The sequence below is a fragment of the Manis pentadactyla genome, chromosome 1 (genome assembly GCF_030020395.1).
Source record: "Manis pentadactyla isolate mManPen7 chromosome 1, mManPen7.hap1, whole genome shotgun sequence".
NCBI lineage: Eukaryota > Metazoa > Chordata > Mammalia > Pholidota > Manidae > Manis > Manis pentadactyla.
In genome coordinates this window covers 181,562,677-181,581,309 of record NC_080019.1, presented here as the reverse complement: position 1 = coordinate 181,581,309, position 18,633 = coordinate 181,562,677, and positions in this window count along the sequence as shown.

Below are 18,633 nucleotides of genomic sequence, written 5' to 3'. Positions count from 1 at the left end.
AGCCCAAAGATAACTGCAGGAAGTGATTGCCACCCTCAAAGCTGGGGAACAAGCTCGGTTTGGGTTACTAGAATGAGCTCAGGAGGAGGGAAAAAATGCAAAATATGGGCTTAAACACAAATGCCCAGGAGAGGTAAAACCTCACTAAGGAGCCATAGAGGAAAACTGGAGAGCCCTCCCGGCTATTTGATTTCTGTTGCTCTGATCATATCCAAGTGTCCCCGGCTTGACCAGAGCAATGATTAGACAGTAAGGTTTGTGTGTACCACACCATACACAATCACCTAAAGCCACCACCATTGTCCCGAATCCCTACCAGCTTAACAATTCCTCACCTACAGGGATGCCAAGTACCGGACTCTGAAATTTCTATAGAACATTCAGGTCTCAGGCATCACTAAATTCCCAGAGCTCCTAGGAGGGTGCGCCTAAGAAATAATAGAACACCATGATAAGATTTAAAGGAGGACATTTGAGTGAGTGAAATAGATCATACGTAACTCCAGAGCAAGCCTATTGCAGAAAATCAAATGACAGAAGAATTGCATAATAATTTTACCAAGAGGCACTGATTATACTAAATTTGGTTTTAGCATGTGAGAATCTTTTCACTCCCAAAGAACTTAAAGTATTGTGATTTATACAACTACTCAGGATCTCAAGAATGGTTGTTTGGGAAAGCACCTTGTAAACGAAAAAAATTACTTGATTCTTTATATTGGAAAATGCTTAGAAAACATTTAAAGCTGAAAATTAAACTACCTGGTTCGTTTTCAGAAGAAAATTCCTTCAGCATTGATAAAAGGTTTAATTGCCTAAGACTTGGGTCTTTAGAAGGAAAGAAGAGACAATTTTAATGTTGCATAATAGCAAAAGCTGCCACGATGAGAGCAGACCCAACCATACCTCTTTTCTTTAGCTTAAAAATATATGTATGTATCATGTATTTTTCTGAAATGTTATTCTAAATTTGGGGCCTTTTTCATTAAATTATCTTTAAATATCAGAGTGATTTTGACATTTTACCTTAACTCTATGGAATGTGGTTTGTGGTTTTTTGCAGAGTCTTTTGAGAGCAATTACTACAGAAAATTTACTTTTAATGAGGTTGTGGGATTTTTTTCTCTCAATGTTCTAGGCCCATTTTGTATTTATTTTTCTGATTGCATTATTTGCGTATTCTTCTGTGGGGTTGTTAGGCTTTCTTCCCAACTTCTACGGGCTCTTTATATATTAGGAAAATTGACCCCCTTCTTTGTAATATGTTACCAAAAAAAATTTCCCCACGGGAATAAAAGAGACCCTACACTCCAAGGAAAAGATTGTTTTGTAGCCATGGTAATAAGTAACCACCAGAACAGGTTATAAACTTGTCTAATCAATCAATGACAATGTGGTTCATTGAACATACCTCTGAAAACCAACCAATGAGTTTGGTCTGAAAGTCTGCTAATCAAGGTTGTCTCAAGCCAGTAAACACACTTCCAAAACAATACCTTAAGGCCTCCATAGGTAAGATCAGTTTGCTTTGTGCAAGGCTGATCACATGACCATCAGCATACCTGTCCTTCACATAAGCACTAAACTCAGATTTGGGGTCTCAGTTATTGACTGCTGATTTCATACTTTGATACCAGCTTGTCATTTGTCATTTAACTGTGGTTATGAGGCTTTTCGTCTTGCCATGCTGATTTTGCGATAATTTTTTAAAATGAGTTTTGAAATTTTTTGTTAGGATTTTCTCCACAACTATAAAGGTGTCACCCTTCTCCCCTGCCTCCAATATGTGTGTCGTTTTATTTTTTATATTTCAATATTTGACTCATTTGATGTTTAACCTGGCATAAGGAATAAGATATGGCCTGGCTCTTTTCCCATTGTTTATGGAAAACACCATTTTTTAAAAAGTGCATTATTGCCACTAATCTCAGATGCCTACTTATTATATATTAAATTCCTATACATATTAGGTTCTATATCTGGATTTCCTATTCTGGTCCATCGGCATGCTATGCATTCATGCATTAATAGCCCACTTAATGACTGAAGTTTTATGACACAGCAAGTTACCCCTCGTTGCTCTTTTTTTCTCACAATATGCTGGCTATTGTTATTTTTCTATATAAACCAGAACCCCATTCTGTTTCTGAAAGTCTCTTACCTCCAGCCATTTCCTTTCCTTCATCACCAGTGGCTGCTACCAAGGGATAACTGCTCTGCTTTCAAAAGGGATCCCCTCTCATTTGCCATCACTGAGCTTCTATCATTTCCTCACCTTTCCTCTCTACTTGCCCCCTGACGCCCCCTCCAGCACTTATGCCCAGCTGTACTTGCTCTCAGATCTGTTCACAGGAGTTCCACACAGAGTGGGACCCTCGCCCTCTGAAGACAAAAGCTTGCTGATGTTTTTCTGAGATTGGCCACTGCGGGGATCCCTTGATACTTCCCTTCATCCCCACTACGTTCTCCAAACCCACTGCACCTCTTTGGCTGCCCAGGTTGCTTGTTCTAGTAAAGAGTGTTTGAAGCCACGTTGGGGAGCCTCACTTAGCAAGGAGCTATAAATGGCTTCTAGAAGCTGAGGGCAGTCTCCAACCAAGAACCAGCCAAAAACTAAAGTTTTGCTGCAGGGAATTGATTGCTGCCAGCAACCACGAAAGCAGGGAGCGGATCCTTCCCCCGTGGAGCCTCCGAAGGAGAATCCAGCGCTGGCCAACACCTTGATTGCAGCTTGTGAGATCCTAAACAGAAAATGGAGTTAAGCTGTGCCCAGAATCCTGAGCGTGCAATAATATACTTGTGTTGTTTGAAGACCCTAGGATCACAGGGTTATGCATCAATAGTTAACTAAGGTCAGATGGCAGGAAGTGAGAAACTGCTGAGCTTGAAATGGCCTTTCCTCCCCATGAATGGCCACCCCAAAAAAACCTCTTCACAGGAGGTCTTGCTGCTCTTTCCTTAAACTTACTAACCAGCATACCACATATCTCGCGATTGCCCCTCAACCCTCACGATAAGGAAGTGTTGGAAGGAAGAATTTTCTTCTACCTCTCGAGGTTCTTGTAGTGGGCTAAGACTCATTTGACATGAGACAGATTGACAGGAGAAAAAAAAACAACCAAGGTTTAATTACCTACGCACAAGGAATCCACAGACACAGACTCCAAAGACAGGGAAAGTGAGGTACACATGTCATCCTGAACTAAGGAGAAAGGCGAGGGGACTGAGACTTCAAAGGAAAAGGGAAGAAAATTCACTGGAATAGAGTAAATATTAGTAATACTTGGTGGGCCACACAAAAACAATGGGGCGCAGAGAGGACTTAGCCACATCCCTCCCTGGCTGCCACATCTCCTTCACATTGTAGCATAGTTATCTGGGGTGACAGATCTCCTGGATCAGTTCCCCTACCTTAGTCCATAGTTATCTGGGGTGACAGATCTCCTGGATCAGTTCCTCTACCTTAGTCCTTGATTTTTTTCCACTCCAACATAACCTGCCTGCCACAGTGGCACACCCTGGGGCAGCCTCCCTTAGCCCCTATGGAGGGATGGGAGCAGCACCACAGAAGAAAGACACTTCTGTGATGTTTTGCATGTATTGGTCTTTTATAACTCGGACATTAGTTGATGTGGGTAAAACTGCAATATTTCCAGACTCTTGCCTGGCCTTAGTGTGTATCTCCATATCAACAGGTGTTTCCAAGGGGTGGAGAGAAGTAGTCCATCTCCATATCAGCAGGTATGACAAGGGCGAGCAAGGGCATATCTGGACCTGAGAGGTTGGGTTGAGCCCCTTTTTTGCTGCAGCCAGGTGGCGAGAGACATGGCAAGCAGAGGTAGATAACTGCTTGTAAGCAATAAACAGGTTTCTCCCACTTTATTTCTCCCTTTGACTGACTTCGGTTTCACAGCTATTTTGCCCCGGGATTTTCCCCTGGAGTTACATCTGGCCATAGTTGGCAGGACTTCTGAACCTGAAGTGTGTCTACATGGGTACTACCCTTGGACAGGCTACCTCTAGAGATGGTGGGGAGGCCCCAGTGGCTGCAGTGGTAGAGGGTGCAGCTTCACCCAGGAGCACCCTATCTGTGGGGCTTCCAATTGGGGAGCCCTCTAGTGGGAAACTAGCCTAGGGTAAAGTACCTCCTAGATGGGTAGGGCCTTCCCCAGAATTGGGGAAGGGTGGCGACACAAGAAGCTGTGGAATTAGCCCTCCGTGAGATAGAAGACTGCTTAGAGGCCCTGAGTGGCCGTGTAGCTTCTTGGATTGTGGGATGTCTTTTCCTCAAAGATGGTGGAAAGGGTTATCGAGGAAAGAGAGAAACTTTGCCAGGAGAGAAAGACACTTTGGCATTGCCAGGAAAAGCTGTGCAATGACCTATGGGATGCCCTTAAGAAAGAGAAACAGTTATTGAGAAGACAGGGCAAGCTTCTGGAAGATATATTAGCAGTGAGGGCGGAGGCAGCAGGAAAAGCTGCATTGCAGGAGGCCATGGGGGAGGAGGAGGAAAAAGCAGTGCCCTCAGCCCTGGAGATGATAGAGGAGATGCTGGGAGAGGATGAAGGGGTGGGCCCTCAGCTGATCTGTTGCCAAGGCCACCGCCCAAAGCACCAGCCTCTCCCATATTAAAGGCCCACCCGATTGTAATTAAAAACTCAGGGGGAGGAGCCGCCCCCTCCTCAAGTTGTGCAGCACTCCATGCTCTGTTCCTATACCCAGGATGAGCTGGCGGACATGAGCATCCACTTTTGGCTGCCAGTGGAACCTCTGCCTACGTGACTTTTGCATCTCTGGGAGATGGGGGTGGAAAACATTGTTATGTTGGGGTATGAAATGAGTAGATTGGCTTTCTTGATGACTCACCCTTCCCTCCAGCAGCAGTTGCAAAGTGCCCATCACACCTCAGGGAATCGGGCATTTCTGGATTGGCTGACACGTGCGATCAGGGCACTTTGGCCTAATCAGAGTGATTTACCATATTTATCCACTAGTTGGAAAACATATGCAGAGCTCCAGCAGGTGTTACAGAAGCTGGGCATGAAAAATGTCATCTATAATATGGCCCCCTAGCGCCACGATGAGGAGTTGTTCACTGTAGGAAAGAGAAACCTGGTGCTCCGTACGCCTCCCCCATCTCTCTTTGGGTCCCTAGTGACTATTCTTGTCCTCCACATAATGAGTGAGTCTCATATACTCATAACCCATAAGTGAGGCTACTCATACTTTAGCAGACCTGGGGGAGGTTGAAGCAATAAGAGCACGGAATATTTGGTAACAAATACTTGGTGGGCCACCCAGAAACAATGGGGCACAGAGAGGATTTAGTACAGGCTACGACTGAAAGGAAAGGTGCAAAAGGCCCTGTGAAGGTCTTGAGGACCCAAATGTGGGTTGGTTTGATAGAGGCCAGGGTAGTGAAAGAAAAACTTAATGGGCAACCCGATAGGATCTTATTAGAACTGTGGCACCAATTAAAGACAGAGCAAGCAGTTCAGCTGCTGAGGTCCAGGATGTGGAAACCAGAGGCAAAACCCCATGTCCAGCCTGTGTCTCTGTAAGGCTTCCTGGGGACAGTACTCAGGCTCTGCCTGGGCCCTCACCCCCACAGGAGGATGATTGGGAGATGCAGTTTGACTGAGGGGAGGGTCAAGGCCCTCACCGTGGGGACCAAAGGTCACATGTAGAATTAGCAATTCATCGGTCCTCCAAAATGTACAGTGTGTCCTGGAACTGGTGGACACAGCTGCTGAATGTTCGCTGAATTATGGCAACCCTAAGCATTTCCCTGGGACCCCTGCTGTGATATATGGCTATGGGGGTGAGACAGAGTGAAGAAAGCCCAAATCCCATTGGGGATAGGGTGTTTACCCCCAAAGGAGTATACTGTGTACATTTCTCCCATTCCAGGATATATTTTGGGAGTAGATGTCCTGAAGGGCCTGTGGTTACAGACCACTGCTGGTGAGTTCAGACTGAGGTTATGTGGTAAAGGCTGAGGGGACATGCTCAGTATCCACCTGTAGCTCTTCCTGTACCTCAGTGGGTGACAAATACTAAGCAGTATAAATCCCTGGGGGCACAAGGAAATTGGAGAAACTCTACAGGAGTTGGAGAAGGTGGACATCATAAAGCCCACTCATACTCCTTTTAATCCCCTGCTGTGGCCAGTGAAAAAGCCAGACAGCTCCTGGTGTATGACAGGATTACAGGGAATTGAATAAAGTCACACCCCCTTTGCATGCTTTTATCCCCTCTAGAGAAGCCCTTATGGAAAGAATCAGTCATGAACTAGGGATGTATCATTATGTTGCAGACCCTGCTAATGTTTTCTTCTCTATTGACATAGCACAGGGAAGCCAGGAACCGGTTGCCTTCATGTGGGAAGGCCGGAAGTGGACGTTTACTGTCCTTCCACAGGGATACCTCCACAGTCCCACCGTCTGTCATGAACTTGTAGCCCAGGACTATGGAAGAAACTGCAAACAGTGTAGATGTATTACTATGCTGATGATATTATGGTCACATCTGATTCTCTTTCAGATTTAGAAGGGGCAGTATTGAGACTGCAGCAACATCTACAGAGAAAGGATGGGCTGTGAATAGCACCAAGGTTCAGGGACCAGGTTGGTCTGGAAATTCTTGGGGGTCCGTGCCAGATGGATTCACCACTGAATTTCATCAGACATATAGAGAAGACATAATACCCATTCTCCATAAAGATTTCCAAAAAATAGAAAAGGAGGGAAATACTTCCAAACTCATTCTATTAAGCCAGCATCACCCTAATACCAAAAACAGGCAAAGACCCCACCAAAAAAGAAAATTACAGACCAATATCCCTGATGAATATAGATGCTAAAATACTCAAAATATTAGCAGACTGAATTCAAAAATACATCAAGACGATCATACACCATGATCAAGTGGGATTCATCTCAGGGATGCAAGGATGGTACAACATTAGAAAATCCATCAACATCATCAACCACATCAACAAAAAGAAGGACAAAAAACACAAGATCATCTCCATAGATGCTTAAAAAGCATTCGACAAAATTCAACATTCATTCATGATAAGAACTCTCAACAAAATGGGTATAAAGGGCAAGTACCTCAATATAATAAAGGCCATATATGACAAACCCACAGCCAACATCATACTTAACACTGAGAAGCTGAAAGCTTTCCCCTAAGATCAGGAACAAGACAAGGATGCCCACTCTCCCCACTTGAATAATTCAACATAGTATTGGAGGTCCTAGCCACAGCAACCAGACAACACAAAGAAATACAAGGCATCCAGATTGGTAAGGAGGAAGTCAAACTGTCCCTATTTGCACATGACATGATATTGTACATAAAAACCCTGAAGAATCCACTCCAAAACTACTAGATCTAATATCTGAATTCAGCAAAGTTGCAGGATACAAAACTAATATGCAGAAATCTGTTGCTTTCCTATACACTTAACGACGAACTAGCAGAAAGAGAAATCAGGAAAACAATTCCATTCACAAATGCATCAAAAACAAGAAAATACCTAGGAATAAACCTAACCAAGGAAGTGAAAGACCTATACCCCGAAAACTACAAGACACTCTTAAGAGAAATTAAAGAGGACACTAACAAATGGAAACTCATCCCATGCTCTTGGCTAGGAAAAATTAATATCATCAAAATGGCCATCCTGCCTAAAGCAATATACAGATTCAATGCAATCCCTACCAAAACACCAACAGCATTCTTCAATGAACTGCAACAAATAGTTCTAAAATTCATATGGAACCACAAAAGACCTTGAATAGCCAAAGCAATCCTGAGAAGGAAGAATAAAGCAGGGGGGATCTTGCTTCCCAACTTCAAGCTCTATTACAAAGCCACAGTAATCAAGACAATTTGCTACTGCCACAAGAACAGACCCATAGACCAGTGGAACAGAATAGAGAGTCCAGATATTAACCCAAACGTATATGGTCAATTAACATATGATAAAGGAGCCTTGGACATACAATGGGGAAATAACAGCCTCTTCAACAGCTGGTGTTGGCAAAACTGGACAGCTACATGTAAGAGAATGAAACTGGATCATTGTCTAACCCCATACACAAAAGTAAACTTGAAATGGATCAAAGACATGAATGTAAGTTATGAAACCATAAAACTCTTAGAAAAAAACATAGGCAAAAATGTCTTGGACATAAACATAAGCAACTTCTTTATGAACATATCTCCCTGGGCAAGAGAAACAAAAGCAAAAATGAACAAGTGGAACTATATCAAGCTAAAAAGCTTCTGTACAGCAAAGGGCATCATCAATAGAACCAAAAGGCATCCTACTATATGGGAGAATATATTCATAAATAATGGATCTGATAAAGGGTTGACATCCAAAATATATAAAGAGCTCATGCACCTCAATAAACAAAAAGCAAATAATCCAATTAAAAAATGGGCACAGATCTGAACAGACACTTCTCTAAAGAAGAAATTCAGATGGCCAACAGACACATGAAAAGATACTCCACATCGATAATCATCAGAGAAATGCAAATTAAAACCACAATGAGATATCACCACATACCAGTAAGGATGGCCACCATCCAAAAGACAAACAATAACAAATGTTGGCGAGTTTGTGGAGAAAGGGGAACCCTCCTACACTGCTGGTGAGGATGTAAATTAGTTCAACCATTGTGGAAAGCAGTATGGAGGTTCCTCGAAAAACTAATAATAGAAATACCATTTGACCCAGGAATTCCACTCCTAAGAATTTACCCTAAGAATGCAGCGGCTCAGTTTGAAAAAGACATATGCACCCTTATGTTTATTGCAGCACTATTTACAATAGCCAAGAAACGGAAGCAACCTAAGTGTCCATCAGTAGATGAACGGATAAAGAAGATGTGGTACATATACACAATGGAATATTATTCACCCATAAGAAGAAAACAAATCCTACCATTTGCAACAACATGGATGGAGCTAGAGGGTATTATGCTCAGTGAAATATGCCAGGCGGAGAAAGACAAGTATCAAATGATTTCACTCATCTGTGGAGTATAAGAACAAAGCAAAAACTGAAAGAACAAAACAGCAGCAGAGTCACAGCATGGACTAACAGTTACCAAAGAGAAAGGGACTGGGGAGGATGGGTGGGAAGGGAGGGATAAGGGTCGGGGGGAGAAAGGGGGCATTATGATTAGCATGTATAATGAGGGGGGCACAGGGAGGGCTGTACAACACAGAGAAGACAAGTAGTGATTCTACAGCATCTTACTACACTGATGGACAGAGACAGTAATGGGGTATGTGGGGGGACTTGGTGATGGGGGGAGTCTAGTAAACATAATGTTCCTCATATAATTATAGATTAATGATACCAAAAAAAAACCCACACACACAAACAGCAGCAGACTCACAGAACCCAAGAATGGACTAACAGTTACCAAAGGGAAAGGCACTGGGAAAGATGGGTGGGAAGGGAGGGACAAGGGGGAAAAGGGGGGCATTACTTTTAGCAGACATAATGTGGGGAGGGGCACGGGGAGGGCTGTACAGCACAGAGAAGACAAGTAGTGATTCTATAGCACTGTCCATGCTGATGGACAGTGACTGTAATGGGGTATGTGGGGTGGACTTGATGATGGGGGGAGTCTAGTAACCATAATGTTGCTCATATAAATGTAGATTAATGATACCGAAAAAAAAAAAGATGCAGGACAGAACAGGAAGACAGAAAAAAAAAATTCTTGGGGGTTGTCTGGTCGGGTGAAACAAGAGTTATTCCTGAAACCGTCATAGACAAGTCCAGGCTTTCCCCACCCCTACCACTGTGGCAGTATTACAAGAGTTTTGGGGTCTTTTGGGCTACTGGAGAGTGTTTATCCCTCACTTAGCACAAATTCTGAAGCCCTTATACTGGTTGGTACGAAAGGGTATCAGGTGGGACTGGGATAAGGTATGCACAGCTGCTTTTACTGCTGCTAAGCGAATAGTCAAGGCCATACAGGCCTTGTGTGTAATGGGCTCATCATGGCCCTGTGAGCTGGATGTTCATGTAACCAAAGATGGTTATGGATGGGGTCTTCAGCAGTGGCTTGAATGGACACTCCAACCTATTGGATTCTGGTCACAACTATGAAAAGGAGCAGAGAGGTCTGGTACACCTTAATAGAGAGGAACTGGCTGCCATGTACTGTCTTGCTGGCTACAGAGCCCATCACCAGAACAGTTCCAACCAAGGTAATAACCACCTGTCCCATCCTGGGGTGGGTGCAAGACTGGACCCAAAGGCCACGGAGTGGCATGGCACAGACGCCTACACTGACCAAATGGGGTGCATATTTACAGCAGCATAGCAGCCTCTCTACTAACTCCTTAAGTAGAGAACTCCAACGCTTATTGAGGCCAGTGACATACACCAGTGGAAAGCAAGAACTTGCTTTTGAGCCATTGGTAGCAGAAAGTTCTTATCAGGAGAGAAAAGCCTCTATACCTGAAGGTGCTTGGTTGTTGGGAGCAAACCTGTGGGCCTTTAGGAAGGCTTGGTTACGAAAGCCCCACCCTTAAAACCTCCCTCCCAAGGGCCCCCACCCACAAAATGGCAAACTCCCTGCTTCTCTTCCTGGTCCTCCGCTCCCGCCGGCGCCACCTAAGGCCCAATCACCTTCTGACCCACCCCTTCCTCACTACCTGTATAAATTGAGCCTGCAAACAATAAACTGTGTCAGCTTGATCAGATATCCTGTCTTGCTGTCCGTTCTTTGTGTCCCTTGCCCCTTCATTCTCTCCTCCAGGTCGTCGACCCCCATTGACTGTCCTGCGGGTCGGGACACTTGGTACACAGATAGCTCCAGCTGTGGGCAGCCCCAAAAGTGGAGGGCTGTGGCTTTCCATCCTGAGACTGAGACAATATGGATGGAGGATGGAGAGGGGAAGAGCAGTCAATGGGCTGAGTTGTGGGCAGTATGGCTTGCGATCACCCAGGAGCCCTCCCTATTGTTGTCTGCACTGACAGCTGGACCATCTATTGGGGCTTGACCCTATGACTACCAACATGGTATCATGCCAACTGGATGGTTGGTCACCGGCCCCTTTGAGGGCAAGAGCTGTGGCAAGACCTATGGGCCTCTGTTCAGACTAATACCATTACCATATATCATGTGACTGGCCATTTGCCTTTGGCATCCCCAGGGAATGATGAAGCAGACACATTGGGTACATTGGCTAGAAGGGAAGCCTGGCTCTGATGTAGTCCAATGGTTACATCAGCATTTGTTGCATGCGGGGCAAAAGACAATGTGGCCTGTAACCTGTCAATGGGGCTTGCTGTTGACCTTTGAAGTAGTCAGCAGAGCCCAGAAGGAGTGCCTTGTGTGCTCTAAGAGGGGCTTTCACCAAGTCCCACAGCAACATGGAACAATAGTAAAGGGGCCAATACCCCTTGTCAAGTGGTAGATAGACTGTATTGGGCCTCTGCCCATATCAGAAGGGTATTGGTATGCCATGACTTATGTGGACATGGCTACTGGACTACTGGTTGCTGTTTCTGAACATCGTGCAGATCAGCAAACCCCCAAAAGGTGCCTAGAGCATCTCTTTGCAGCCTATGGTGCAGCCGCATGTAATTGAGAGAGATCAAACCACCCACTTTACTGGACATGCGTTACAAGGATGGGTGCAGCAATTAGGAATGAAGTGGAAGTTGCATGTACCGTATAAACCTACTGGGGCAGGCATGATAGAGAGGTACAATGGTTTGTTGAAATCTGGCTGAAATCAGACACCAATAATCTACGGGGCTGGTCAGTTCATTTATGGACAGTGCTACGATGTTTGAATAAGAAGCCCTGAAAAGGAACCTTGAGCCCTGTGGACATGCTAACACACATTGCTGCCTCTCCTATACAACTGTATGTGCAAACCAAAGAGGAGTTATTGAAGCCAGGATATGGCCAGCAGAGCCACATCCTGCTGCCAGCCCCAACTGCATTAAACCCTGAAGACTCTGTTGAGTGGATGTGGCCCTGGACATTTTGACACATGGGGAAAGGGCCTTGAAGCTTTCCTCCCATGTATTCCTGGAATAACAGTAGAGTGACCCCCAAAGATCATAGTAGTGTACCCCAAAAGTGCAGGAGATAAGAGCATCTTATCAGGAAATTTTGTTTTATCTTTATGGCCAGTGCATGTACCTCCTGGAGCCCCATATATTGACCCATCTGTAATTCCCACAGGGATGGGGTGAAAGTCTGATATACTAGACTGGGATGAGATCCCATTCCTGCCACTGTTCTACCAGAGGACCACTCTCTTGCATGCATCCTACCTGATGGACAAGATTTGCCTATGCTGGTATCATTAAAACATCTATCTTATTGCCCTTCAGTTTATTTTTTTCTACCATTCTTATGGCTTGGACCTGCCCCCTGGCTGCAGCTGCCACGTGATGATTGCTTTGAACACCCTGCCTGTTCAGCTACTGACTGCCTGTGGTATAGTCACTATGGACTTAATCTGAATAGGACTTTGAACCTAGTTGAATCTTCAGGCTTGAGGATTTCATGATTTTATTGCTCTTGCTATTGTATGTTATTAGTCTGGTTACAGTGCTCCAGTTTTCTCACACAGGGGTCATTGCAGAAGATGAGGAATGAGTAGATTGTGAGGCGAGATTTCTGGAGGGGTGGGCTATGGGTAAAATTGCAATATTTTCATGCTCTTGCCTGGCCTTAGTGCATCTCCATATCAATGGGTGTTTCCAAGAGGTTGGGTGAAGTAGTTTATCTCCATATCAGTAGGTGATTACAAAGGCCAGCGAAGGCATATCTGAACCTGAGAGGTTGGGTGGGGCCCCATTTTTGCTGCAGCCAGGTGGTGAGAGACATGGTGAGCAGAAGGGGGCAATTGCTTATAAGCAATAAACAGGTTTCTCCCACTTTATTTCTCCCTTTGATTTCGGTTTCAAAGGTATTTTGCCCCAGGATTTTCTCCCTGGAGTTACAGGTGGGTTCTGAAGTGAGAAAATGGAAAACAGTTATGTTAAAAACAAACTCAACCCTGTAAATTTGAAGATCTAGTTGGTTTTATTAAGCAATTCATGATTCTGGCAGCATCCTGTCTACCAAGTACAGAAATGCTCTGAGGGGTTGTGCCAAATAGAAGGTTTTATAGACAGGAGGTTAGGGCAAAAAGTTATTAGGAAAAGAAAAGATTAAGCATTATTTCAGGTTAGATCACCTTCCTTTAGGAGGTAGAGCCAGAGGGTCTTATGAAGGTTATCTCACAAGTGATTAGAAATTCCAGACTGATTGGTTTAAAATCTCACTTCTGGGAGAGTCTGAAACTGCAGTTAGGTTGGTCATTAAGCCCCAGTTCAGTGACTTGGCCTGGGAGAAGTGGTCAACATTGTAGAAGTTTGATTTCAAGAGGAGGTAGGAGAGATTAGTATGCAGCTTTTGTGGGAAGGGGAGAACATGGGCATATTAAAGTGTCATTAGAGAGGGTCCAGTTGTGAAAGAACATTTTCATATACACACCCAGCAAAAGAAGGGATAGGGTTTGCATAGGAGAAGAATGGCCTTTCTGTCGTGACAGGGAAAGAGGGAACAAGATGAGAGGGGCCTTGTGTAGATTTGTGGTTTAGTGTCTATGGGCCAGTGGAGCTCTTGCCTGATGTTTCCGGTTTTCCCATTCTTAGTTGAGAGTGAGCATGGATGGTGTCTGTACAAGATCTGAGGAGAGAGAAGCATAGTAGGGACACTGCATCGCCTCTCTGCATTCCCTTGGCTTTACCTGCCTCTTATTCCTGCTGCTGCTACAGCAGCCAGTTCTGCCTGAGCTCTGGACAGCTTAAGGTGATGACCACAACACAGTGTCTGACCTCAAGCCTGTGCCAGGTGCCAAGTCTGGGGTATGACTTTACCCTACTTAGTAGTTAAAAAGTTAGCCTATTACTGTTTCATGGATGCAGCAGAAGACCTGAGATTCCTGGGTCAGAGAAAAAGGACCTTATTATTCATGGAACAACAGAAAGCCGTAGCATCATTTCTGTGTCCATTCTGCTTGCCAAGAAGAGACAAGAGAGCACCAATACTTAATAGATAAGGTAAACTTGTTCTTGAACGTCTGTAAGAATCTTCTTGGGAGACATTTTGAAGGGAGCTGAGATCTTATATGAACAAATGAGGGATTGTCATTGGAGATGGGGCCTTGGTCTCACTGCGAGGAAGAATTCAAGAATGGACACAAAAAGCAGTTGAGCATTAAAAGTTTATTTGGGGAATAAAAGTTCAGAGAAAGACAAAAGTACATGCTGAAGAGTTGGGGTGTGGGCAGAATAGGAAGCCTTTTTTTATACAAAATGAGATGAATATTCACTAAGTGGGGCTAGGTTTCAAACGGAACAGGTGGAGTTTTTTCAGAGTTTGGGCTTGTTCCACCTTCAAGTCGGGGTGGGAATTTTTTTGGCTATATTTGGTTCTCCTTGAAAGCGTCTTGGCATGGAGAGGTGTGATTTTTACTATGTTAAAGAGTGTGTAATGCATTTTGGGGTGAAGTTTGGGTCAAATTCCCCTCCATGTTGGAACCAGCTGGGTTTGGCTGCTCTGTTATCTGTATTCTCACCCCCCACATCCCATGAGAACAGCTTGTATGGAATGTGTAGAATGTAAGCAAGTGTCTAGCCAAATGAAACGCCAGCTTAAGCCCCCTCTCTCTCCCTGCTTCTGCCTGGCTCTCCCTACTCTAACAGAGGGACCTGCCAGCAAACTTTTGGGCAAGTGCTAATGTAATCCATTTACCCACAGGCTGACAAGGCCTGGAGCATTGAAGGTTACACTTCCAAGTGCCTATAGTGTATGGTAAGATGGCAAGAATACAGTTCTAGAATCAGATAGATGTGGCTTCTAGATATGTAGTCCCAGCCTCTCTGAGTGTTTCCTCAACTGTTAAAACAGAGACAAAAATATCTTCTTCACAGAGTTGTTGAAAAGATGAAATGATATGACATATGTGTGGCAGCATATGTTTTTGAAATATTAACCAATATTTTACCCTGTCCTTGCATTATTTGGTCCTTCCCACATTTAACCAGCTGACTATTTGAGATTTATTGTGTCAGCAAAGGTTCACCTACAAAAAAAGCACAGGTAAAAGAAGTTAGTTTTAGGCTTTTTGAGTCTCAACCTCTATCCCCCAGAGAATCCAACACAAGACAATAGATCTGAAAGAATGCCTGATGTTGAGTGAAGGGGATTGGGATACCCCACCTGAAATACACACTTATCATAAAGATTATTTTAAGCTGAAGACCTTTAAGATCTTTAAGATCTTTAGGACCTTTAAAATCAGTGTGAAAATTAGTTAAGGGAAAGCTCACTGACATGGCCTCTGGAGGTCTACAGAAGAAGCTCTCATGCCCACCACTCTTTGTAAAACACAGATCCCACCAGAAGAGAGGGACACCACACTGTTTCAACCACGTTACCAGCAAGCAGGTAGAAGGCAGCTTCCACCTCCCACCTCCCACTACAGCCCAGCCAATGAGAGATGGTTACACTCAGCCAATGAAAAGCCACAACATGTGGGACTCCCAGTTTCCTCCAATGGACTTTTTGTTTAGATCAGCCCTCCTAATTATCAGCCATTTTCCTTCAAAAAAGAGTGTTCCTCTCCTTTGTTCTCTGGACATGCCTGAGGTTCTGCTGTACCTTGCACGTCCCGTATTGCAAATCTCTTCTATTCCTGAATAAACCTATTTTTGCTGGTAAATAATTTTTATCTTTAAGATTAACCACAAGTACAGAAAATCAGCCTTCTCAGAGCTTCGTTATATAACTAAAAGCAACAATGTCTAGGAAATAAGCTGCCATAAATATCTCTTCAGGGTAGATTTACTCTAAGAAGGGAGAGCATGAATAAAACCTTCCTTCTCCAGGGAAATGTTATGACCTTGAAGGAGATGGGAAGACCAATCATACCTGTGCAGACACACATTACAACTTTTCTTATCTCCTATTTGTTCTCTTGAAAATCCAATTTTAAAAATCTGTCTAAAAAGTCCTTTATCTGCCTAAAAGTGCCTTTCTCCCAACTCCCATTTACCTATGAAGATGGATGGTATGTAAGCCCCAAATTCTAAACCCTGCTTGAATTACTCATCACTGAGTTACATTGCACATATAAACTAGTTTTTCCTTGTTAATTTATCTTTTGTCAGTTTAATTTGCACAGCCCCAGTACCCAAACTAAAAGGACAGAGAAAAAAAGGTTGTCTGCTCCCCTACATGAGTAAAGCAGGATTCCCTGTTCTCAGACCAAATAAAGAAACTCTGGGCTGGTAGGGTAGGAAGAAAAAGGAGCATTACAAGTTCAGGTACAGTATGTGTCCTTAGAGAGGGAGACCCTATACCCCAGACCCCTGTGTGTCTCAGAAACATGTTCAGAACAACAGGGAAACAGAGAGACAACCTTAGAGCTTCCCTTGCCCCACTATGGGATGCAAACAGTAAAACATTTCTGGTATGCTCAGGAGTAACACAGATATGTAGGCCACAAGGGCTTTGGGCCCAAAGAAATTCTGCAGATGAGAACAAGGGAGAGTCCCTCTATTTCTGGTGGGGAGGCAGGGTGGGAACACTAAGCACCAGATAGGCTGTGCTGACATCTCAAACATGCTGGTGTGCAGAGATAACCAAGGACCACATTCATTCCCTAAGGCTCTAATGCAAGGCCCACTAGAATTTAGGCATGACTCAGGTAAAGCATGAGGAAACCAACTTTGAAATTAAATTTTGCCACCCCAGATAACAGGGGCTCACAGTAGAAATTCAATTGCCTTATAGAAGAGTAAAGCTATTGTACAACTATGGGTTCATGGTCAGTATTGGCTATTTGTGGGGCTCATTCAGGATGTCTTAGAATTCAACTCTTATCTGCTTGAAGACTGATTACTCACCCTAGACTAGGATTAGAGCCAAGTCATCCTGAGACTAAAGGCTGTGATCTGGTTGTAAATTCAGTGTGTAGAGTTGATGTGACCCCTCAAAAGTCTTTGCTTGTGATGGGAACAAGATGAAAGGGTCCTACAGAATAATCAGATTTCCTAGATAGATACAGGATGTGTAATCTGCAGCAGTCAGAACAGAGAATCTCAAAACCCTTCCAAAACTGGCACACCTCTTAATCTGCTGTAAAAATGGTGACCCGGATACGAGGGGAGAAACTGAGTTTGGAGGATGAAGCTGGTCCCTAAAGCACTCTCCAGCTCCCAGCACCCAGGGGAGGAATTAAGATTTTAAGATTGCTGACAAGAGTTTAGGGAAGTGCAAGCATCTCTCACGACTACTTTGTGGTAAAAATGGACAATTCCTAAATTCACAAAGAGAAGTCACATCTATTAATGCAGAGGCTAAGTTGATCTTGGGGAAAACATTGTCTCAGAAGCCAGAAAATACTAGAGTCCCCACAGTATGTAGTTTGGTTGGTACCCATTTTCCCTCTTAGGTAGATAGCCAAGGCCCCGAAACTGGACTATCTTGTCTGAGAAGCAAGATGGCAGATAGCATGGCTGAAACATTAGGCTTCAAGTGCCTGTAACCTGAAGCAGTGGCTCCCCTCTTCTTTCTAGGTTTACAAGGCCCATGAGAGGATTCACACTCCCCAGAGGAAGGGAGTGGAGGGAATGGGATCCATATTCCAGTAGGAACACTCTTGAGGGAATAACAAAGAGGTATCATCCCAATGGATACAGATGAATAGATCACCCTAGATCCAGGCTTGCATAACAACCAAGGAGCCCAGAGACAATGCATGAATTGTCAATTGCCATGTAACAAATTAATCTGAAACTTAGTGATTTAAAATGACAGAAAACATTTATTGTTTCACATTGTTTCTGTGGGTCAAGAATTCTGGAGCAGATTATCTCCGGTGGTTCTGGCTACAGGCTCTCATCAGGTCACAGTCAAGATGACAGCTGGGGCTACAGTCATCCAAAAACTTGATTGAGGCCGGCAAGCCAGTGCTGGCTGTTGGCAGGAGGCCTCCAGTCCTTGCCATATGGGTCTCTCCACAGAGCTGCTTGAGTGTTCTCATGACATGGCAGCTGGTTTTCCTCAGAGAAAGTGATCCAAGAGGGAGCAGGGCCTTTTATGACATAGTCTGGGTGCTCTCATGCTGTCATTTCTACCATGTTCTTTTCATTAAAAGCAAGTCATTAAATCTGGCCCACACTACAGAAAGGAGAAGTTAGGTGCCATTTTTTGAATGGAGGCATGTCAAAGAATTTGTAGGTAGTTTTTTTTGATTGCCACAGATAGTATCATGAACACAGCCCTGAGCAGCTTTTTATAAAAGGGAGTTTCTGTCCTGTGGAATCTAATTTGGGACACATATCTAGGTCCCATCATCAGGAAAGTCAGGGACTTTTGGATGAGAAGTTATTTTCTTGCAGTTATGCCCTTTACCATAATCATGGCCAGTGAGAAAAATGCAGAAATCTGCTAGGGGTTTCTGGGACAATTTTTGCTTTGCCTTTCCCCTTTCTTCCTGCTTCAGACATAGGTGTGAATGGCTGGAGCTGCGAAAGCTATCTTGCAAACATGAGCAAAAGACCTCAAGGGTTATCAA